At 40.4% G+C, this 25,334-nt stretch overlaps 1 protein-coding gene and 1 pseudogene across 2 annotated transcripts in view; one reads left to right on the forward strand and one right to left on the reverse strand.

Moving 5' to 3' along the window:
* Positions 1-25,334, forward strand: part of NECAB1 (N-terminal EF-hand calcium binding protein 1) — a 198,181-nt gene that overhangs the window by 97,542 nt on the left and 75,305 nt on the right. The window lies entirely within an intron of this gene.
* Positions 21,032-21,891, reverse strand: LOC122495582 (annotated as a pseudogene).

Below are 25,334 nucleotides of genomic sequence, written 5' to 3' on the forward strand. Positions count from 1 at the left end.
CACCTGGAAGCTGTTTTCAAACAAGTGCATTCTACAATACATCTTCAATTATTTTAAGGAACAATATAGATGAGTCCTAGCATCATTGGGTTTCAGTCATTCCCTTCTTAAATCTGTCTTTGGGGTCTGTAGACTTCTTCATTTCAACCCTCCCATCTCTTCTCTAACCCTGTTTCCTTATATTTAGCAACTGGGCTCCCTGGGCTCCATATTCTTTTCACTTGTTAAAAATCACAATTTTGGGGGACGCCTGGGTGGCTCAGTTGGTTAAGCGTCTGACTCTTGGTTTCATCTCAGGTCATGATCTCACAGTTGGTGGGTTCAAGCCCTGCATCGAGCTCTGCACTGACAATGGAGAGCCTGCTTGGGATTCTCTCTCCCTCTCTTTCTCTCTATCCCTCCCCCACTCACACTGTCTCTGTCTCTCTTTTAAAAATGTGGAAACTGAGTCACAAAGTGGTTAGTTGATTTATTAATATCATAAAGTTAGATTTAAGCCGTATTCTCATTTGAAAATTTTTATTTAAGGTTTATGTGGTCCCATATGGAATATGCTGCAAATAAACAATTCTAAGTTGTATCATCGCACATTGGTGCCATGGTGTTAGACCAGTTTGATCTTTGAAATGATTGAGCTCTTCAAAGTTTAGTTGTTGATCAGCAAAGTCTGGAGACTTCTAGCTTCCCTGGTTATTTTCAGCTTTGTTTTAAGCAAATGAACAAATACGTTTCCAGAGCTTTGTATGATATGTGAAGAACATTTGAAAGAAATTAAGGACAGAAGCAGATAACTAAATGCTGAGATGCTAATTTAATGCTAAAATAATATATATGGTGTATAAGCAAAGTTATGGGCAAAGAAGTTCATACATTTTAATATATATGGTCTATTGCCAGAGGGATAGATGGAACATTAACTAGAAAGCAAAGGAAGTTACCTGCCATGTCAGAGAAGAAATATTTAGCTTTTTACTTGGGGAGTGAAATATATTCAAAAGAAAGGCTAACATACCAGAGATCAATAAGCAGAAATCTCGGTGGCCTTCTGAGCTCTGGGTAGATTTATACAGGATCTGAAAATATCCAAATAGAAGCCCACCTGATTTTTTTTTCCCAAATAGCTAACTATTCCAGCACTATTTCTCCATTTTTTATCCATTCACTAAAATGCCCTGGTTACCGTTTGTCAAATACTTCTACTTGGATCTGTGCCCAAGCTCACTGTCCTGTTCCACTTGTAAAGCTATATTATCTAGTATTGTTGAGATGTTGTCTTAATTTTTGAATACTTGGGTATATTTGAAAATGTGAAAATGCAAATCTACCCTTACTATTCTTCTTTTCCAAAGAGTTATTTTTTTCTGTCTTGCCATTTTCATGTAAGTTTTCATTGTTTTCCAGTTTTAAGGAAAAATTCCATGGGAATTTTTATGGATTTACATTACATTTGTAACTTGAAGAGAACTTTTATCTTGGTAATATGCTTTCCCATGCAGCTGCATACGTCCTTCTCCATTCATCCACGCTTCCTTTTGGGTCTCACGAAGTTTTTTATGATACTTCATATAGTTTCAAAACACATCTGGTTAAATCAATTCACAGATGTTTTGTATTTCTGTTGCTTTTCTCATTGGCCTGCCTCTTCATATTCCTAACTTCATATTGGTGGTATATTGAAACATGACTTTTTTTTGTATATAAATCTGGTAACTAGGTTAGCTACCATATTGAGTAGCTTCTCTGTGAAATGTCATTTATCTTCCATTGCTGATATGATGAGTTTGAACATTGAGACCCATGCTCACTTATGGGAAGAACCAAGCCATCGTCTCTGTCTCCCGCCAAATCCAACTAGTCTCCACTTTGTCTTTAGCTTTCTGACTCACCTTCTCCCATTTCTCTGATCTGAACTTTGAGGCCATACCTTGTGCCTGTTGGTGTTTTGCAAGATTTCAGATTCTTCTTCAGAGCTGCAAGGCTGTAGGAAATTACGACTCTGCACTTAAAATCTTATATCCTAGAGGAACAAGATAATTTTCCATAATACCAAATAAAGCTTTTAAAACTTCAGGGGCGCCTGGGTGGCTCAGTCAGTTAAGCATCTGACTTCAGCTCAGGTCATGACCTCATGGTTCATGAGGTCGAGTCCCACATCAGGCTCTGTGCTGACCACTTAGAGCCTGGATCCTGCTTCCAATTCTGTTTCTCCTTTTCTCTCTGCCTCTCCCCTGCTCGCGCTCTTTCTCTCTCCCAAATAAATAAACGTTAAAAAAAAAAATTAAAAACCTTGTCACAGGGGCGCCTGGGTGGCTCAGTCGGTTAAGCATCCGACTTCGGCTCAGGTCATGATCTCGCCGTTCCTGAGTTCGAGCCCCGCGTCAGGCTAGGGACTGACAGCTCAGAGCCTGGAGCCTGTTTCAGATTCTGTGTCTCCCTCTCTCTCTCTCTGACCCTCCCCCGTTCATGCTCTGTCTCTCTCTGCCTCAAAAATAAATAAACGTTAAAAAAAAAAGACTGTATTAAAAAAAAAAAGAAAAACCTTGTCACAAAATACCACAAATACAAACTTGTAAAACATTAACAGATTCTCTATTTTATCAGAAGAGGAAAAAATGAATAATAAAACAGTGAATAAAATGTATTTAATTGCTGGTACACCAGGCTGTGAATAAACTTGACATTCACAAATGAGCGCTCGATGTTAAGTTAGCCATCAGATAAAACTCAGGGAGGAGGTAAGACTGAAGCGAGTGTCAGAGAAGGGGCAGGATTTTAAGAGAGAAGAGAGAAGGAAGATAAAAGAGCCTGCAGGTATCGGCCCCCCTTTGACCTTTCAAGCGGCTAGTTGGGGACTGGTTCTGCTAGAGGCCCTCATTCATTTCTAGAAGAGGCTGTTGTTTCTCAGTGGTCAGGATCAGGTCATGCTGACTGCAGTTTGTCACATTTCACCTTATTTACTGTTTCTTGAATGAGTGTATAAAAACTAAGCAATGGTCTTGCAAGTAATCTTGAGAGGACTTAAAAAAATTCAAATTCTTAGACATGTGTCAGAGGCCCCAGGTAAACCTCCAGTGTACCCCTAAATCCACAGGGATCCCCGTAACCACTTTTTTCTTCATGATCACTTTGTTTTCAGACAATCTTCCCAATCCTCCCAGCCCTGCACCCCTTTTCCCACCCCAACAAGAAATAAGATCTAATGAGAAATTATTGTGTCATGTGTCATGTACGTATGGTTTTGAATAGCTCGCTATTTTCTTCATGGGAATCTTTTTTTAAATTTATCTTTCTTAAATCGCTGGCTGGAACACTTAATTTCTTGACAGAAATGCAGAGTTAATTATCTGCTTAATGAAGTTAAAAGTCCAAAATACACTCCTTTATTTAAACAGAAAAGCTGGCTTACTTTGCCTAAAGATACAGTTCTGAGCTACAGTTGTCTTCGTGAAGTTATAGCCCCATTTCTGAAGAATTGATCTTTGACATGTTCAAAGATAGATAAGGGAAAGAGAAGTTAATGCAGACATATCTAGGGGGATACACAGCACAGCATAGGATTCTTCTGTCATGAGAATCACATTTGAAAAGACTCATTTCTTTTGCCTGAAGTGGAAAAACGCAGAGGGAGAGATTAAAAATTGGTCTGTGTTGTATTTCTGGATATGACAAGCATCAGTTATTATCATGTCATTGTTCTTTCTCTTTGTTTGCTGTCGCAAAACAAATACTAAATGTTACTTGAGGATTATTCATTTTTTGCCAGAGTCCTTATTTGAATAGCATGTGCAAAAACAAGACAAATGTGGTGTTACACCTCTGCTTCCTGTGTGGCTGTGGGACGAGAGCACTTGTGTCCACATAGTATTGTCTGTCCCCCATAGAATGATTTATTTAATGATCTGACCATTGTGTACTAGCACGTGGCCTATAGGTCTCATAGCCCTACAAGGTTGTAGTATGGTCTGGAATCTCTGGCGTGGTTCAAAAGTGACACACTCCTAGGGTTTCTTCGGACTTGGACAAAATTAGGTTTGAACTTCTGTTATGGATCATATTCACTTTTTAAGAGTATCACCTGCCAAGTAGCCTAACTTCTGGTGGTATGGGAAGGAGACTGTTTTCTCTAATTATACACGTAGATGACCAAATACTGGCTATGTGCTACTCCATGAGATTGAATGTCGACTCGGTCAACCTCTTAGCTTTTCTTTTTGAACCAAAATTATAATAATACTATAGCTGATATTTATTAGTTACCACTTGCCGAAGACCATACTAAATGCTTTTTAATCTTATTTAGTCCTAATATTTTATTAGGTAGATTCTGCTTTGTTCCTTTAAGTATGTAAAGAAACTGAGGCCAAAGAAAGTTAGCTAACTCCCTCAAGGTCAAAAATCTCATAATAATGCCCTGTGAATTTCTTCCTAGACCTTCTAGGCTTGAAGCTATGGTGGTTTGTAGCCAATTTCTTGAAAAGATAACAACAATCGTGGTTGGTTGGAGAGAAAAGAAAAAAATATTTTAGGACTTGTTGGTTGTAATAGTTACCTACTGCTCTGTAACAAATTTCTCCCTAAAGTAGCAATTAACTCATACAGTTTATGAGAGTCAGGAATCTAAGGGTTGCTTAAGTGGGTGATTCCGACTCCGATTATTATGAAGTTATAGTTAGATTTTGGGTTGGAAACTGCAAACATCTGAAGGTGCTTGAGGAATACTTCTTAGTAGCTATTGGCACAGTCAGTTCCTCATCATGGAAATTCTCCACAGGGGTGCTCCTGTGACAGGGCAGCTGGCTTTCTCCAGAGCAACTCCTCATAAAGAGAGAAGGAGACAGAGACCAGCAAAGAGACAGAGACACTATGATGAGAGTGAGACTAAAGTTATAATATAACCATGGCAGTAACTTCGTCACTTCTGTCACATTCTGTTCACTAGAAGAAAGTCCAGTCTGCACTCGGGAAAGAGGATTAAACTCGATTTCTACAAGGGCAGAATCAAAAAATGTGTGTTCACATCTTTTTTTTTAATATGAAATTTATTGTCAAATTGCTTTCCATATGGTGTACTGCATTCATATCTTTAAAATCACCAATAGTAGTCAACTTTTAACTGTGTATGTGTGTGTTGAGATGGAGTGGTGGAAGGGAATCTTTATCTGCTTTTTTCTCTTAATATCTACCTCCATTGAAAGAAGCCAAATTGATGTTTAAAACCAGCCTACATATCTGTTCCTTGACTTAGCTGAATATTACAAATGCTGGAAAATAGAATCATGTATGTTTTATCTTTAGAAGGCTATCTCAACCCACATATACAAATGTATACATCATGAAATAGGTATCAATAGAGCTAAAACATATGTAACAAGAGAACACATTTTTTAAGTTAATATTAAAGGTGGCTATTCTAAAAAAACGCTTTTAAAGAAGTATTTCAAAAATACCAGCTTTCAGAAAAGATTCCAGTTTTTTAAATGACGGAAAATCCACGTCTCTTAGGAAAGGCTCAGTTCAGTCACTGATTCAGCAGAAATGCCATGCTGGGAAATGGAAAGGAATCCAAGTTTTGCAACGCAGTGTTCTCTAGAGGCTCACCCCAGGACTATCTGCATTGTGGAGTTTGGAATAGATTTGATAGAAATGGTTCAAACTCGTTAGAGTAAGAATAGAAAATAGGAAAGCATCGCTTTGCCCTCCTAATCTGGAAAGTTATCAAGGAGTAAATGCATGTAAGCAGTACGCCAAAGGATGGAGAGCAGATCTATGGGCAGAGATTGGTAGAATATAGTGGGACTGGAAGTCACTTTCAGGAAAACAAGTAACATAAACAAACACGAGAAACACAATGCATGTTCATGGAAATTTGGGAAGCACGGTGTTTTTGAAGCACTTTTGGATGCTTCAAAATACCCACTGTTTTGGATGCCAGTGGGTATTTGCTGAAAGGCAATTTGGGAAATTTAGAGTTTAATCATTAAGCAGCAGAGAGATACTGAAAATTTGACAGAATGGAGTTGGTCACGTGGGGATCAATTCGGTGAGCTCTTCTCTCAAACACTTACTTGATTTCCCAACTGTGACCTCAAAAATGAGGATAATGTTTACTTCAGACATAATATTGATCCTTATTCCTTGAAAGAAAAGTTGTGTATATTATGCCATTTTATGCGTATTTATGTGTATGTGAATCTGAGTCATTTTTATGAATTCTAGAAAGCACCACTATTTTCAACAAGCATTACTTATTCCACATTAAAAGCAATATAATGGAACTAAGAATTTTTCTCATTTTTAAAAATGCCATTCTTGATCTCATTCTTTTTTGGTTATTAACAGTCAAAATGAATTAAGAAACACGAAGCTAGCATTGCCAGCATTGTGTGTTTCCCTGTTGGTGTATGTTTTTACACAATCCAGAAGTAGTGGACAAAGGCCAAGAATTTTTGGTTTTCAACAATAAACAAAACCACAGTGATGCAAAATGTCCAGAAAATATTTAAAGACTTTTCTTTGTTTTCTTGGGAATATCAAAATATATAGGTTATCACTCTTCCTCACATAGTCCTGTCATTTTTCTACATCATTTGAAAATCAATATTTCAATAAATTGTGGTAGGTGAGAGGTTAACTCACAGGTGGTATCTTGCTTATGAGAGAGAAATGTGTCTCGATTTATCTCATGATTCAGTCAACTATGAGCAATAATTATTCTAGCAAACATTTGTTAACTTCGTGATTTCTGGCTTTTAAAAAAATTAAATCACTAAATATCCCACCTATCAAATATCCTTTATATATATATAATATATATAATATATATTACATATATATGTATCATATATATAATGATGTACACATATATATGTATCATATATATATAATATATATGACATGCATAGTATATATATGTATACACATATGTATGTGTACACATATGTATATGTATACACATATGTATGTGTATACATATATATATATACATACACACACACATAATATTTAAAATAAAATGATAAATAAACATTATAAATGAAAAGAAATCACCCATATGGCTATCATCCAAATAAACGGGCCGTTCTTAGGTTTGGAAGGCAACAAAGATCTGAAAGGGACACACTCTTTAATCCCCATGGTCAAATCATTCTTCTGTTCCAACAATTTTAGCTCTTTAATATTGCTCTCACCCATTGTCTGTCTTCTCTCTCTACTCCTGTCTAGGCTGTGTGACGCAGACCCGCCATGATTCTCACTGGGATCCTTTGCCACAGACACAGAGTTCATTATTCTGCTTCCAGTGTTGCCTGTGAATCACATTCCACCCTGCAGGATGAGAAATATTTTCCCCAAAATAAGATTTCCCCTTACCCTGAAACCTAAATGGCTAAAGCCTTGCAATGTTCTGATGCTTTGCCCAGGACACCTAAGATCCAACGAAGCTGGGGTCCTCCTTGCCCACCAAGTACCCCTGCTCATCTCTGTAGTCCTCCTGTAGTCCACCTCTTGCCAGTTCTGGGTGACTTTTGTCCCAGCCATGCTTAGCTACTTACAGTTCTCTGAATCCCTCATGGTCTCTCCCCCGAGTGGGCCTTGCTATGTAGTGGTCCTTCTGAGTGGATGAATTCCTTTAACCTCCACAGATTCTTTCTCAGGGCTCCAGTTATCCACTTGCTTTTCATCTGGTTGGTCCCGTAACATTTCTGGTGATGTTACAGGACTCTGCTTAAATGTCACTTCCCCCAGGAAGCCTTCCTTAACCCTCAAGAGGAGTTGTGTGCTCTCAAAGCATCTCTTGTATGTCCCCCTGCTTGCTCCTATCAATTCTTACGTACCTGTCGCCCTCCTGTCTTGAAGTCTCTTATAGTGCTAGGGCTAGTTAAGCTACTCAGTATAATTTTTTGACTATATGTTCATTCACTGCAGAGGTGAGGTTATATTGTCGATCACTGCTGATCGTGAATCATCTGGAAGAGGAGAGGGGCTCAGTGCCTGCAGTCCCAGTTCTGGGCAAGTTAGCCAAAGTAACTGCCCATTCTAAGGAACTAGGGAGAAGGCAAGGAAGGAACAGGTGTGCAGAATTTCCACCAAAAATCTGTTCATAAAATTTGGAATGATTGCGTGCCTAGGGCAGCGGCATACTCTTTTTGAATTGACCAACTCTTGGAAAGATAACTATCCACCCCACCCAGCCTGCCTGGATTTCACTGGTGCCAGAGAAGTCAGGGTCCTCGGCAAGGGGCCAGATATGTCTTGTGGCCAACTGGGGAAGACTGGAAAAAAGAAAGGAATTAGCAGTTTTAATCCTAGTTCTCACACAATTTTGTATTTTATAAATAATGCTATTTTTTTAAATTGTAGGCCAGCATCAAGTTTTCTCAAAGTTGGGTTTTTATTCCTTAGTCCATTATGTTGAGCTTGCCTTTAAAATGTGTTCGTCTATGACACATCTTCAGTTCACGATCTTCTGTTCTGACATTTTTAGAGCTGTAACCAAGATTATAATGTGGCAGAACATGGTAGGTGCAGGTGAGTAATATTTTTAGAGTTTCTTAGAAACAGAAGCCTCATTTTCATGCCAGTAATGTAAAGAGCAAGGAGGAAAAAGACGTGGCATAAATATCATATCATATATATAAATCGGATTGATAATGTTTAGTTATGTTTTTAACGGATCCAAACACTTTTTCCCCCACATAAATATTTTTAGTGATTATTACAATGAGAGCCTGATTCCCACACTACGTAAGGAAATACATAATTCTAGAAAATAAGGAAACCTACTTTTATTTCCTTGTCAGTTCTGCCTTTGAGTTCTGCATTGGTCGCCCCTCTACAATAACATATGGAAAACTATCTTCCCCCAAACTGTGTAAATCGGGTTGTCTTCGGAGATGTCTCCAGAAAGAACAATTTTAGAATCAGGTAAAATTTGATTTGAATCCAAGTTCTGCTACTTGCTAGCATATGCCCAAGTTAACCTCTGCACTGTCATTTCTTCATTTGCCAGATGAGTACCTCCCTCCCAAGGACATCGAGAGCACTAAATGAGACCACATATACAGGGTGTCTGTCACTACATGTGGCTCATAATAGGGAGTCAAGAGAGACTAGTTATCAGTTTACTTCTGGGACCTTTCCCAAGTTTCAGCCTTTGTTTTTGGACAGAATTGCTGTGCGTGTGGTTTGGAGCTTTATACAGATATGGGTTATTTCTTAGAACAACAATCAAAACATTTTGTTTCTACAAGGGCTAATCTAAATAAGATTTTGTTTAGGTTAGTCTTTCTACAAAGACTGATCTAAATAAACGTTTGGAATGTTGATCCTCCAAAGAAATTAAATACAAGTTTAGCGTTCTGATTTTTTTTTTAACGGATAGCGTGCTTCATTAAACTTTCCTTCATTGTAAGGATCTGCATTCCAGCTGACTTACAAAAACCAAATGAAGAGTTGAAACGAATGGATTTGTTTCTAGGGGATCCTGTCTGGCGAGTGCGTAGAGGTACATCCCTATCTTTGAGTGACAGACCAAACTGTGGCTTATGGGCAGAGACACGATTGTATGGAGGTGCAAGTGTCTGTCAGTAGCAAAATTAGCAAAATCCAACAGAAATTAATTCATAACAATATAGGGGAACAACTGAAAAGGAAACACAGCTCCTAGTCAGCCATCTCCTCATTAATATGATCAAAACAGATCATCTGCAGCGACAGAACATATACTCCTACAGCCCCCTTGGAAGCACAAAGGAGGGATGTGGAACCTGCCTACCCACAGTTATAAATAGCTCCAGGAGCAGAATCCAATGCCTCTGAATCCTGAAGAGATTCAGAGTTGCCTCAACACTGAGGAAACAGTCTTCTTTTGAAAAGCAATAAGCAAACAAGAAGTGTGGTTTGGAGAGGGTAACAGGCTTTCTCAGTCCAATTTAATAAACATACAAGAAGCACCTGCCAGGTTCAGGGTGTTGCCAGATGTCACGTGCCAAAAGAAACATAATATGGAACAAAAATTAGCCCTGCCCACCAATGAAGTGATGTGATGAAACATTTTTGTTAATGGCTACTCTGCTGTCTTGAGCATTGTTGTTACAGGCTCTTTTTCAGCTGGCAGACAAAGCAATTGTCGATTTGACGGAGAAACCGTAGGAAATGATGTGAACCCCTTCGCTACCCCACAAGGTTTAACGTAAAATAATCAGATCTTCAGCCTCTATGAGGAGGGGACTATGATGAGGAATGGTTCTGTGGCCACGGGAAAGAGGGTAGTGGCTGGAAGGGGCTGTTTTCTTTCTTTCTTATTCTCCACTTTCATCATGCAAATCAGAGGCACAAATAAAGCTCAATGAGCTGGCCGTGGTAAGAGAACAGTTCCTCCACATTACTCATTGTACCCAAAGTGTTAGGTAGCTACTCTGTATTTTATGCAGCCTAAGAGACAGTTTGCAAATGAGTCTTAAAGAATGAGCAAATAGCAATAAAAGTCCCCTATTTCAGTTTCAAGCTGAATCCCTGGCAGCTCTTTATCTTCTGTCCCCACAGTTCTTGTGGGGATTGTTTGAGGAGGAGCTAGGATGCAAATTCACTGCAGATCCACTTCTGTGCAATTCTGAAATCCAGAAAGTTCTGAACACGGAATGCTTTGGTTTTCTTGTTGTTTGGTCAGCTTAGCATCAAAATCCATTTGATTATAAAACCTATTTTAATACTCAGGAGTATGCTGTAAAGGTATCAATATAGTCGTTACAGCATATTACCCCAGACTCTGCTGGGGGGTATTATATATGTGATGAATGTATTTTATGGTACAGAAATACAGAATTTTACCATATAGAAAATCTGGTATGGTAAACAGATCTTCTAATTATTTTCAGACCATCAGATTGTATGCTTTAGCAATGCTGAAATGCAGTACTATCTTATGTTAATAAAACAACTACCAATTCTTTGAGAAGTTCATAGCACTTCAAAACTCAGCAGCATACATCAGGCATGGACAAGTGAAAGTTGACCCCTGGGACTTTGGGGAAAGTATGGATGGATTTATTAACCTCTCAAAAATGATGCTCTTATGAGACTAAACTAATTATGTTTGTGACAAGTGTACCGGCATGTAATGAATTAGGATTGCTTTCACTTGTAGGCTTAATTTACTGAGGAATCTGGAGCTGCCTTCTGAAAGTTACTGCTGACAGATGATTTAGATAGCTTTGAGAACAATGAGTTGGTTTAAAAAATATTCCTTTTTGTATTTACTGTTGCTACAGGATGTGATGCTTGTTTTTCTGTAGGCTCTGTATCCTGTGTAGTATTCTGTAGAATCTTCCTAGTCATGGACGATGCTCTCTTAGGAGGTGAAGAGTGTGGCCTCAACATGATATCTGACATCTGGAAAGTCTCTTTAATCGAACTGCAGTTGAGAAAAGCCCACCATCACACACTTAACTATGGAGTTGCACTTTAAGCAGATGGAAAAGCTAACTGCCAAGCCTGGGAGTTCTCTTTGAGAATAAGTTCAGATAGGAAGGAGTCAGGGTCTTACCCCAAGAGTGTGCTCTCACCCCTTCTTCCACCCATTTCCACTTGGGGCCCCAAATCCAAATTGAAAATATAGCCTTGTCTTTAGACCTGGAGTAGTACCACTAATGGATTAATTACTGGTATCCTCCCCACTTCGCCGAAATCAGAGATGATATTAACCATTTAGAAACCTATAAAACCACAGAGCCCTGAAAAATGAACAAATTCAGTACTGGGGGCCACCTAGAGCTGAACATTTCCTAGAAGGCCCCAAACTTGAATAGAAGCAGAGCTCCCAGGGCATTCTCTGCTGTGCCAAGTGGCTGAGCCCAGAGTACTGCTTGGACCATGCTGCTTTCATACTTCTGACCTCTTCTTGTGCTTGGTTCTTTGCCATCTTCCATGACCTCAGTATCTCCTACCCACATGACCTTGCTACACAGTCCAGTTAACTCTTATTAATAGGAATAGCTACTATTTAGTGAGCATTTAATACATATCAATCATTGAGAAAACTTTAACTCAACTTCTCTTTTAGCCCAACTGCACCAAGACTCTCCCAGTTGAGCACCTGGCAAATTACAGGTGCTCGATCTAAGTTTTCACCACTCTCTTCACCTCCCCTAAGAGTTCATTTGGTTCATCTTGAGATTCCTTCGTCTGGCACAACAAATATTCATGGAGTACTGAGTCTGCTTTAATTCTAAGCAGATGCCAAGATGGAATTAGGAATTCAAGAGATTCTCTGTGAAGGGAAAAGGGAAGAGGAAGCAGGAGTTGTGGGAAGAACCTTCAGACTGTGGTGCCGGTCTGACACCTGGACAGAAACATGAAAGTGGGGCAGGAAGAGCCACCAAGAAAGTCCTGACCAGGCCAGTAGGGAGCCCCACATCAGGCAGAAATGGCCCAGTTCTTGAACTTTCCCTGTGCTCAATCAGTGGCTTGGAGTAGCCTATAGAGAAAGTGGCAGGAGGATTGCAGAGGAACCCTAAGGAGCAGCAGGTGGAACGGGTTCTGTTCTCAGGGAACCTCCACCTACCACAAGAATGTGATCTCAGAGCACGGGCAAGGATTCAGGAATTCTTGAAACATCCACCTTCAAATACCCATTTCTCTTAAGTCTCGAAGGCTTTTCAGTCCATATGAGTCCAGTGTTTACAAGTTTTTAAAAGCAGATGTCTCTGGGAAGGAAAAGACCTAAAGCCTTTGTTATCTAATAACTTAGCAAAAGGTGGTTGAAGGCCTGATGAGAGTCAAAGGACAGGACCCACAATCTCTGAGCACCACATTAGTGTTTAATGAGGTGCTGTGAGGGCACCATCCCTCATCGGAAGAAATAAAAGCTTCCTTCTGCTTTTCTCTGAGAGTTTAATTAGAGTTTCCACGTTTCATATTACAGACTCACTTTCTTCATTTCAATAAGAAAATAGTTGCTCAACAGGGAGGCAGCTGACTTCAATCCTTATATATTGGAGTGGGAACATTCATGGATCATGTCAAATATCAGGATGCCTGGAGCAGAATGGCCATGACTCTGTGTGTTCTGCATGTCCCCATGTTGACATTTTTTGAGGTCATATGACAAGAAGGGTAGAGCATGATGAGAGAATTTCTTCACCTGTTGATAAAAAAAAAGTAAAAAAGTCGTTCTTTTCTTTGCATTCAGCACTAGATAAACCAGTGAATACAGACCTAACCTGTTCTGGGATGACAACTGAGACCAATGTTCCCACAGATTTGTGGAAAAAAACACAGAGGAGTTAATGGACTTAAAGTCATACTGTGAGTTAATGGCCAAGACTGTCCATAGAATCACATCCTCCATGAGCATCAAAAAAATATTATGTAGAACTGAGTAGAAATACTCAAACTAGTTCCTTCCAGTCCAATCACTAAACTGTTAACACAGAGCCTTTTGTGAGCATAATGAAGATTATCGTTGTAACCTTCCAGGTACATGATTCTACATCTGTTGCCATGGCAAAGGAACAAAATCTAAGCTTCTGATTAAAATAAATCCTTTTGTTAAGAAATAATCAAGATTCCTATCAGAGTTTTATCACCATCTTAGTCTTCTCATTTTTTATACTACCCGAAGCCTGAAGCTCAAAGTGCCTACTTGAAGTTTGCTTTTTATTGTTTACATAATAAGTGAATTAATTTTGTTCCGTCATTTCCTTGATACGTTTTAATAACATAAATGTACTTTAATCATTATGCTTATCTGAATGTTTTTATCTCAGGGATGACAAGTAGATTGACGGATAGTGAGTATAACATATATTTGTTTCTTCTGGAATCTTAATTTTACATTTCAGTATTGAAGTTTTTGAGTGATTCTGTACAGAACACAAAAAACCTATCAAATATGAAAGAGGAATAGGAAATTATAAATAAAATCACTGTCAGCCTAGAGATACTAATTCCAGTATAGGCTTCCATAAATCCTTAACTGAAGGCTGTAAATGTTTCTGAGAAAAACCTGATGCTGATGTGATTTAAGTGTCTCTGCTCAAGAAATTATGCTGTCTTTTTGCTACTGTCCGCTTAAAGAGAAGTTCAGCTGCCATTTAGATGATGTATTTCCTCCTTTGTAATTGCTTATTTTCTGTTCTGAAAAGCTTTCCTTCCAACAGTGCTCTTAAGGGTGCGATTTTATAATCAAGAGCCTCTGCCCTTCATAGCCTCATGAGACTGGAACTTGCTGTTTCTCTCCAGAGATGCTTAACAATGAGTCAGGAATGATCAAGAGGCTTTCTGTGGCTTAAACACTTTTTGATAGGGGCAGAAGGAAAAGGACACCTGTATTCTAGTCTAGTCTAGAAGAGGTGTGTGATTTCAAGCAAATTATCCTTAATATGTTTGAACCTCATTTTGAAAATGAGGAATTTAGACTCAGTGGTCCCTTCCAGCTCTATAATGCATAGTCTTTGGTAGATTAGCTGATTGCTCATGAAATTTAGTGATTTTTGATACTGAATTTTGTTTTCCACATATCAGACTATATATACCCTGTTATTGTTGTTAAATACCTCTCTCATTCAAAATGAGACTTTTTAATAGTTATACACACTTACTTGATGTTGAGAATGCTCCCTATTTAATAAGCTCTTATGTGTATTTAGTGTTTGGCTAAAACATTGTTTGCACTCTTTATGTTTTGTGTGTGTTAATGTTACGTGTTTGTTGAATGAATGCTTTTTAATCTATACTACTGCAAAAGCAGGTGGTTTTATTTTATTTCCTTCTTTAATGCACCTTCACAAAGGGATATTCAGTAAATAAGAGGTCCTCATATACACATTTTATCTTGTCCTTTTTTTCCAAAGATTGGTCAGTGAGTTTGAAGATAAAGCTTTTGTTTAAAAAAAAAAAAAAGACACTCATGTGGTAAGAGTCATTTGAAAACAGAGGTTTGGAAAAGTTTCTGTTTTTCTTAGGGTTCTCAAACTTTATTATTTTTACTTATTTATTGATGTATTTTACTGTGGTAGGAACACTAAACATGAGATCAGTCCTCTAAAACTTTTAAATATACCATACATTATTATTGACTATAATTTCTAACATTATACAGCAGATCTCTAGAGTTATTCGTCTTGCTTAACAGACTTAGAGCCTGTTGGTTAGTGACTCTCCATTTCACCTTCCCTACCAGCCCCTGGAAATCCCTGTTCTACTCTTTGATTCTTTGAATATGACTATTTTAGATACCTCATACAAATGGAATTATGCGGTCTTTATTTTTCCATGACCTGCTTCTTGTACTTACCATATTATCTTCAAGGTTCATTCATGTTGTCACATATTACAGAAGTTCCTCTTTTTTAAATTTAAGGCTGTATTCCATTGTCTGTATATACCACATTTTCTTTATGTAGTCATCTGTCTATGGATATTTAGGTCATTGCCATATCTTGGCTATTGTGAATAGTGCTGCAGTGAACATGGGAGTGTTCAAGGTCCAAATTCATTCTTTTTGGTTGTGAATATCCAGTTTTCCCACCACAATTTGTTGAAGAAATACTTCATTCCCTATTGTGTATTCTTGTCCTCCTTGTCAAAGATCAGTTGATCAGATATGCATGGATTCACATCTGGGCTCTCTATTCTATTCTACTTTATGAATGCTTGTCTTATGCTAGTAGCATCCTGTTTTGATTACTGTAATTCTTAAAGATATTTTGAAATTATGAGGTATGATGCCTCCACTTTTGTTGTACTTCAGCATTGCTTTGGCTGTTCAGGGTCTCCTGTGGTTCTGTGTGAATTATAGGATTGTTCATTTTTATAAAAAATATTCTTGGGATTTTGATAGACATTACATTAAATATGTAGATCATTTTGGGTAGAATAGACATTTTCATATTAGTTCTTCTAACCCATGAACAGGAGATATCTTTCCATTTATTTGTATCTGCTTTAAAATTTCTTTAATCAGTATTTTATACTTTTCAATGTGCAAATCTTTAACCTTCTTGGTTAAATATCATATGACTTCACTCCTATGAGGAATTTAAGGTATAAAACAGATGAACATAAGGGAAAGGAAGCAAAAAGAATATAAAAACAGGGAGGGGGGGCAAACCATAAGAGACTCTTAATTACAGAGAACATGCTGGAGGGGGTTGCTGGAGGGGCTGTGGGTGGGGGGAGGGGCTACCTGGGTAAGGGGCATTACGGAGCACTTTTTGGGATGTGCACTGGGTGTTATACATAGGGAATGAGTCACTGGAATCTACTTCTGAAAACATTATTGCACTATATGCTAACTAACTTGGATGTAATTCAAAAATTAAAAAAAAAAAGATTGTTCCTAAATATTTTATTCTCTTTGATAATATTTTAAATGGGATTATTTTCCTAACTTCCTTTTCTAATAGTGTATAGAAATGCAATTGATTTTTGTGTGCTGTTTTCATATTTTACCATCTTAGGGAGTTTGTGTTAGAACTAAAGAATTAGTTCTAACAGTATTTTTATGGAAGTTTTGGGGCTTTCTATGTACATGGTCATATGGTCTTCAAACAGGGGGAGTATTTCTTCTTTCTTTCTTTCTGATTTGGATATTTTTCTTTCTTTTTCTTACTTAATTGCTCTGGCTAGGACTTCCAGTACTATGTTGAATGGAAGTGGCAAGAGTGGGTATTCTTGCCTCATCCCTGCTCTTAAAGGAAAAGCTTTTAGTTTTTCACCATTAAGTGTGGTTTTAGCTGTGGGCTTTTCATGTATGGTCTTTATTATGTTGTGGAGTACTTGTATTTCTAGTTTGTTGAGCATTTTTACCATGAAAGGATATTGAATCTATTCAAACTTTTTCTCAAATCTTTTGAGATTATCAGGTGATTTTTATCTTTTATTCTGTAACGTGGTATATTAATTGATTTTCCTGTTGAGCCACTCTCGAATTCCAGGGATAAATCCCACTCAGTCAATGGTGTATGATCCTCTTAATGTGCTGTTGGATTTGGTTTGCCAGTATTTTGGTGATGAGTTTGGCATTACATTCTTTAGGGCTATTGGTGTGTAGTTTTTCTTGTAGTATCCTTGTCTGGCTTTAGCATTGAAGCTGAATTTATAAAATTGGGAGTGTTCACTAGCCGTCAGTTTTCTGGAAGAGTTTAAGGAGTATTCATGTTAATTCTTCTTTAAATATTTGGGAGAATTCACCAGCAAAGCCATCCGGACCTGTGTATGTCTTTGTTGAGAGGTGTTTGATTACTGATTCAATCTCCATACTAGTTATAGACCTGTTGAGAATGTCTATTTCATCATGATTATTCATAGTAGGTTGTATGTTTCTAGAAATTTATCCATTTTTTCTAGGTTATCCAATTTGTTGGCATATATTCATACTAGTCTCTTATGATCCTTTATATTTCTGTGACATCCATTATGTCTCTTCTTTATTTCTGGTTTTATTTATTTGAGTCTTTCTCTCTCTCTCTCTCTCTCTCTCATCTAGCTAAGTGTTCGTCACTTTTGTTTCTTTTCAGAAAACCATTTCTGAGTTTTGTTAATTTTCTATTATTTTGCTATCCTCTATTTCACTTATCTCTGCTCTAATCTTTATTTTCTTTCTTCTACTAAATTTAATCATAGCTTGTTCTTTTTCTAGCTCTTTGAAGTATAAAGTTAGGTTGTTTATTTGATATCTATCTTCTATGTAGATGTTTAGAACAACATATTTTCCTCTTAGAACTGCTTTTTTTCACATTCCATAAGTTTTGATATATTGTGTTTCTATTTTCATTAGTCTCACTTTTTTTTTTTAATTTCTACTTTGACCCACTGGTTATTCAGGAATGTGTTAAGTTGCACATATTTGTGAGTTTTCCAGTTTTTCTCCTGTTAATGATTTCCACCATTGTGGTTAGAAAAGGTACTTGATATGATTTCAATCTTTTTAAAATTATGACTTCTTTTATGGTCCAGCATATGATTTTCCCTGGAGAATATTTATGTGTTTGAGGAGACTGTGCATTCTCCTGATGTTGGATGGAATGTTCTGAATATGTCTGTATGTCCATTTGATCTATAGTGTGGTTCAGATCTTCTGGTTCCTTACTGTGTGAGTGTTCTGTCCATTTAGAAAGTGGGTTATTGAAGTGTTCTATTATTATGTTTTTGTCTATTTCTCCTTTCAGTTCTGTCAGTGTTTACATTATATATTTAGGTGATCTGATGTTGAATGCATATACAATTTATAACTGTTATTTCTTTCTGGTGGATTGACTGTTTTATCATTGTATAATATCCTTTGTCTCTTGAGAGAATTTTTGAATTGAAGTTTACTTTGTTTGGTGTAAGTGTACCCACTCCTCTCTTTAGGTTACCATTTCCCTGTAATATATTTTTCCATCTTCTCACTTTCAGCCTATGTGTGTCCTTAAAACTGAAATGAGTTTCCTATAGAGCAATTTGTGCATTTTGTTTTGTTTTGTTTTGTTTTAATCCATTCAGGCATATTATGCGTTTTTATTAGGGAATTTAATCCATTTATATGTAAAGCAATCATTGATAGGGAAAGATTTACTATTGCCGTTTTGTTGTTTTCTGTTAGCCTTGTTCCTTTGTCTGTCTTGTCCTCTTGCTGTCTTCCCTTATATTTTTTTTGACTTCTTTTTGGTATTAATAGGCTTTGCTTTCTCTTTTTCTTTGTGTAACATTTATAGGTATTATTTTTATGGATATCTTAGGGCTTACATAAAACGTCTTATAATTATAGCAGTCTGTTTTAAAAAGATAAGTTTAATCACATACAAAAACTCTACACTTTAGCTTCTCCCACCCACCCACATGTTGTTACTGTCACAATTTATGTGCATTCATACTGTGTATCTTTTAATGTATTTTGGTTACAGTTCTATTGTAATACTTTCTCTTTTAACTTTTTTTTTCATTTTGCAGTGAGAATAATGTTTATTGAGAGTGGTTCATTATAAACAATATATATACATGTATATGTATATGTATATGTATATGTATATGTATATGTATATGTATAAAATCTCTGCAATGCAAAACATCCCTTTTGTCCCTGTGTGGCTGCAGTGAACAAAACCAACCGTCCAGTGTGGCTTCGCTGGGCCCCTAGCATGTGGACAGGGGTCATGGGTGCCACATGCTATGGGCAGAAGTTCCTGAAGTCTGGGCTCTCTCCAGCCTTATTTTCATGCCATGTGCAAGAACACAACGTAGTGTGGTTTGCATCCTACCCCCATGACCCTCCCCCGGCAGATGGCACCGTCTCAGGCACAGGTAGCTTTCTTGTTGATCTGCCAGATGGGTGACCTCTAACTTGTGGCCTGCCCAGGGACTGAGTGTTTCTAAATGTCGCACGATGGACTGAGGTGCTGTGACCACTCTCCTTGGAGGCCGCTCTCCATGACGGCCCCACCAGCCGTCCAAAGCTTCGCTTCCTCGTTGCCTTCCTTGATGCATCCATTCTTACCACAATTTTAGCCAGACCCTTCCTGAGGACGCCCAAACCTCAGCTGCCACACATGGTGCTCCTGGGCATGACACCAGAGTTCCCTGGGATCTTGGGCCACCCAGCATCAAGGCAAAAGAGACGAGACCAGTCTGAAGGCAATGCTAGTCTCTGAAACCAGGCTGGCTGACCTGTTAGCTAACCAGCTAATAGCGCCTCCGTCTCAGCCAAAGGCTGCATCTGGTGCCGAGGAGCGATTCGGCTGGGTGGTCTGACGGCCCTCATAAACAGAGCCCACCTCTGCCCCTCAGAGCAGCCGTGGTGGGGGGGCGCCAGCCGGCTGGTGAGAGCAGATGCTGAGCATGGTTTGCGGTCCGGAGGGATGGCAGCTGCCGTGTGGCTCTTGGGGTAGCCTTGCTCTCTTGCCAATGACCGCTTATGAGGGGGTGGGTGTCCTCAGCCCCTTTGGGAATGATCCATTTCCCTTAGTTTTTAGGTACAGACCTGCACTCAAGACCCAGCCCCACCACTGCCCTGGATATACTCTCCCCAGACTGATGGCCGGATTTTGTCTACAAGGTGAGGGGTCCTGGCACTCAGCCCACCAGCTGTGAGTCCCTTTCTCTTTGAAAGACAACTTGGGCAGGCTTATCTGCCCTCTGAACAGAGGTGTCCGTGGTTCTGAAGTCCCTGAATCTCACTATTATTGTCTTACTTGAGAGTGACCCTCACTCCCCGCAAGCGAAAGCTTAAATCTCAAAAAAACCAACCACAACAACAAAAAACAAATGGTCCATGCTACGTGCAGTGCTGTGTGATCCTGGGCAGGTATTACCCTTCTCTGTCAAGAAAAAAGAGACCCAGTGTTCTGTGCAAAATGTCCTGGCATGAACACTGGGGTGGGTGGGAGGCCACAGGCTATCCCCCCCACTGCCTCAGGAGTGCAGGCCCTAGCACCCCAGCACCTCCAGCACCGTGAGGCTTGGGGCTCCCTATACCCAGAGAATGGGCCCCACTGTCAGGGCTTAGGCTAGTGTCAGGAGGCCTCATGGGTTGGGGGGTGGGGGAACTTTGGGACTCAAGTGGCTGTTCTTGGCCCTCAGGGTCAGGCATTCTCAGAGTACATTCAGCACTGCCAGCCAGGAAGAGCCAGGGCCCTGTCTCCTCCCCTCAGGGCCCTCCACCCTACAATGCTATAGTACCTGGAGGGTGTGGGGTGAGGTTCAGTGTCCTTTTGGCCTGAGGCCCAGCCCTCCTGAGGGCCCAGAGGCCTGACAACCAGCCACAGGAACTTGGGCCCACGGGGAGGCGGGAGGGAGTGGCAGCCTTCACCAAAGGGCACAGGGAGGAGGTCTATAGCACTTCTGGGGGACAGGGGGGAGTCCCCCTGGGAGGAGTCCCCAGCCCTGGGAGCTGGCGTTGGCTACATGGTCTCCAAACACACCGATGCCATCCTGACAGGCGGCTTCTCCAGGGCTCGGCACCCAGGTCTGTGGGGAGGTGATGTCAGGCTTCTCCACCTGGGTCTGGTTTGCAGGCAACAGAGGGGACTGTGGAGGTCCCCTGGGCATGGTTGGAGTCAGGCCTGGGGTCCCCGGGGAAGCTCTACTCAGATGCTCTGCGGAGGCCTCCTGCAACCAGCAGGTGTGCTGGGTAAGTGACGTGATGACACGCGCAACGCTGGTGGACAAAGCAGGCACCACGCCTTGGGCTCCAAGACTTCCCTGGGGCTTTGTCACACGGGCTTATGTGCCATAAGTGGTTCTGGCTTCCTCGAAGTTACTGATGCTGGTGCCGCACATTTGGTCAGCACAGGCTGGGTTGTTGTAGAAGATGCAGCCAGTGGCCCGGTTGCAGCCAGGCAGCACAGTGAAGCGGCCCTGGTGGTCAGGGGTCCGGCAGAAGCAGCGGCGGCCGCTGGGGGCGAAGCAGCAGTAGGCGACAGGACCGGAGCCGAGGTCGCAGTGCAACACCCCAGAGTTCACCAGCACGATGGCCACGTGGCCCTGTGCCAGGTGCTCCTGGATATCCTGCATGCTCACTGTGCATTTTTCCACCGGCACCTTGCAGGCCTTGGCTTGTGCAAACACCTAGTTCACCCGGGTCTCCTCTGTGTCAAAGTGCTTCCTGCAGAAGGACTGGTTCTTGTAGCCCTTGTCAACGCCCAGGGTCTGCGTGCAGAAACGGTGCCTCACGCCACAGTGGCGCATTAGGTAGGCCGGGTCAGTAGTCCAGATGCCCCTGGTTAGTCGCGGCTCCTGCAGGGCGCTCTCGAAGTCACTGTCACCCAGCTGGCCCAGGCACCGCAGCACCATCTTGGAGCAGGCCAGGCCGCAGTCCCAGGGGTAGAGCTGCTGGATGATGGGCACGGACAGCCGCACAAAGTCTCCGGGTGCCAGCGGCGTCCCCTCTGCCTCCGCCCTCATAACCCGGGCCGCGCGGCGCCCACGGCCACCGCCTGGGGCGCCCGCTGCAGCTTCGGCTTTGACCGGGGCAGGAATGGGGCTGGTGCGTGTCAGGTTCCTCCGCCGCCGCCACCGCCACTTGCTGGGGGGCCGGGGAAGAGAAGGCCTCTTTTAACATTTATGCTACAATTAAAAATGACTTACCTACCACTATTACAGTAATACAGCCTCCTGTATGCGACATGTACCTTTATTAGTGAGTCTCTAATGCTCTGCGGTTGCTATTTCGTGTTCTTTCATTTCAACTTGAATAACTGTTGTGGGAAGCCGTGGAGAAGTTGGAGCGCTAGATGCATGGAACACTCTTTCCCTCTTCAGGTGGAGGCTGAGAGCTGGGATTTTCATCCGCTCAGTCCGTGCGGAGCATGGCAGATGGTCCATGGAGGATCTATTTCGGTTTTCACCAGGTAGCTAGCCTGTGCCAGGCCTGCCAGAGCACCAAGACTGGCAAGACAGAAGCCAGTCCTTTGGGGAGTCCTCTTGCAAAGTTGCAACGCTAGATACACAGACCAATCCTTTTACCTCTACTGAGAAAAGCTGTAAACTAATCCTGATCATGTAGTGCTGTTCCAGGGCTACGGACTCTGGCAAGAAAGCGTCCCCACCAGTGGCTTCAGTGAACCTGGTTTTATGTATGCCCAGGGTGCAGGAGACGTTGATTAGTTTTCAGATTTGTCTGTGAGTTGTTGCTAAATCCTTGTCTATGCAAGGAGGAGGGCTCAAGACTTCTTACTATGCCACCTTGCTAAGGTGACTCTCCTACTGATTCTTTCAAGAATAAAAAACCAGAGGGGTGCCTGGATGGCTCAGTCGGTTAAGCATCCTACTCTTTTTTTTTTTTTAATTTTTTTTTCAACGTTTATTTATTTTTGGGACAGAGAGAGACACAGCATGAACGGGGGAGGGGCAGAGAGAGAGGGAGACACAGAATCGGAAACAGGCTCCAGGCTCTGAGCCATCAGCCCAGAGCCCGTCGCGGGGCTCGAACTCACGGACCGCGAGATCGTGACCTGGCTGAAGTCGGACGCTTAACCGACTGCGCCACCCAGGCGCCCCAAGCATCCTACTCTTGATTTCAGCACAGGTCATGATCTCACGGTTCATCAGATCAAGCCCCACATCGGCTTTGTGTGTGGCTGAGCTTCTGACTCTTGGTCTCAGCTCAGGTCATGATCTCACAGTTGGTGAGATCAAGCCTCTTGTCCAGCTCTGAGCTGACAGCCTGGAGCCTTCTTGGGATTCTCTCTCTCTCTCTCTCTCTCTCTCTCTCTCTCTCTCCACTCCCCTCCCCTCCCCTCCCCTCCCCTCCCCTCCCCTCTGCCCCTCTCCTACTTGGGCACCCCCCCTTTGAAAATAAATAAACTTAAAACACTGGATTGTGTGATTTTTTTTGATAAAGTTTATTTATTTATTTTTGAGAGAGAGTGAGAGAGAGCATGAGCAGGGGAGGGGCAGAGAGAATCCTGAGCAAGCTCCATGCCATCAGTGCAGAGCCAGACGAGGGGCTTGATCTCACCAACCATGAGACCATGACCTGAGCTGAGATCAAGAGCCAGAAGCTCAACCAACTGAACCACCCAGATGCCCCTGCAGTCTCTTATTTCAAAGCCCATTCTATTTCTAATATGCCACAGTTGCCTGTTTCTTGAAATTTCTTAGAAATTGCTCTGTACAAGACATATCACTAATAAGATATATGTAGAAAAGGAATAAATTGAATTATCTTACAAATGCAAAGGGGTTTTCCTACTCTCTCCATGTGTGTATAATACACGCACATTATAGTTTATATTCTATGAATGTCCAAGCTTATCAATGGTCAAATACAAATTAAATTGAAACTCAAATATACGTTTATCAGTCAAAAAGTATAGTAATGCCCATTATTCAAAAACACAGGAAAATGAAGACTCTCAAACACAATAATGGGACTGTATGTGTTGGAAAATTTACAAAAAACTATAAACACTTGGTAATTTCACTCCTAGAAATTAGCTTAAGGAAATAATTAAGCATATGTGTAAAGCATGTTCATCATATAATTTCTAGTTTTTGTTATAAACAACCCAAGTGTCCAACAATATGGAATTGGATGAATAAATTATGAATATAATAGAAAATACCATTTAGCCATTAAAAATTATATTGGATAGGGTACCTGGGTGGCTCAGTTGGTTAAATGTCCCACTTCAGCTCCGGTCATGAACTCAATTTGTGAGCCCAAGCCCCACATTGGGCTATGCTGACAGCTCAGAGACTGGAGCTGTCTCTCTCTCTCCTTCAAAAATAAATAAACATTAAATTTGTCTTAAATATATATATTTCAAATGAGTATTTATAGGCATGAAAAGATATATGCATTTTTAAGTACAAATATCTGATTAAAAATAAATGTATAATTGTTTTTAGAAAATAAACAAGGCGCCTGGGTGGCTCAATTGGTTAAATGTCTGACTTTGGCTGAGGTCATGATCTCATGGTTCATGAGTTCGAGCCCCGTGTTGGGCTCTGTGCTGACAGCTCAGAGCCTGGAGCCTGCTTCGATTTCTGTGTCTCCCTCTCTCTCTGCCCCTCCCCCACTCATACTCTGTCTCTATTTCTCTTGCTCTCAAAAATAAGACATTAAAATTTTTTTTAAAAAGAAAAGAAACAATATATTATAGATGGTTTAATAGCTTCAGGCATGATTTACATACCATAAAATTCACCAATAAGTGTATGGTTAAATAACTTTTAGTAAATTTATAGATTTGTACCACAACAATCCAGCTTTAGAATAATAATTTTTTCTAGGTTTTCATTTTAATTCCAGTATAGTTAACAGTGTTATGTTAATTTCAGATGTATAATATAGTGATTCAACAATTCTATACATTACTCAGTGCTCAACAATTCTATACATCACTCATTATGATAAGTATGGTCTTTATTCCCATCATCTATTTCACCCATCCTTCCACCCAACTCCCCTCTGCTACCTACTGGTGTTTTCTGTACGTAAGAGTCTGTTTCTTGGTTTGTCTCTTGCTTTTTTTTCTTTACTCATTTGTTTTATTTCTTAAATTCCAGATATAAGTGAAATCATATGGTATTTGTATTTCTCTGACTTAATTTGCTTAGCATAATACTCTCTAGCTCCATTCATGATGTTGAAAATGGCAAGATTTCATTCTTTTTATGGTGGAGTAATATTCCATTTTACACACACACACACACACCATATCTTCTATACCCTTTCATCTATTGATGGACACTTGGGCTGCTTCCATATTTTGGCTATTGTGAGTAATGCTGCAATAAACATAAGGGTACATGTACCCCTTTGAATTAGTGCTTTTCTATTTTGGGGATAAATACCCAGTAGTGTAATTATTGGATTATAGGGTAGTTCTATTTTTAAATTTTCTTTTTTTTTT

This window comes from Prionailurus bengalensis, chromosome F2 (assembly GCF_016509475.1).
Source record: "Prionailurus bengalensis isolate Pbe53 chromosome F2, Fcat_Pben_1.1_paternal_pri, whole genome shotgun sequence".
In the NCBI taxonomy this organism is placed as follows: Eukaryota; Metazoa; Chordata; class Mammalia; order Carnivora; family Felidae; genus Prionailurus; species Prionailurus bengalensis.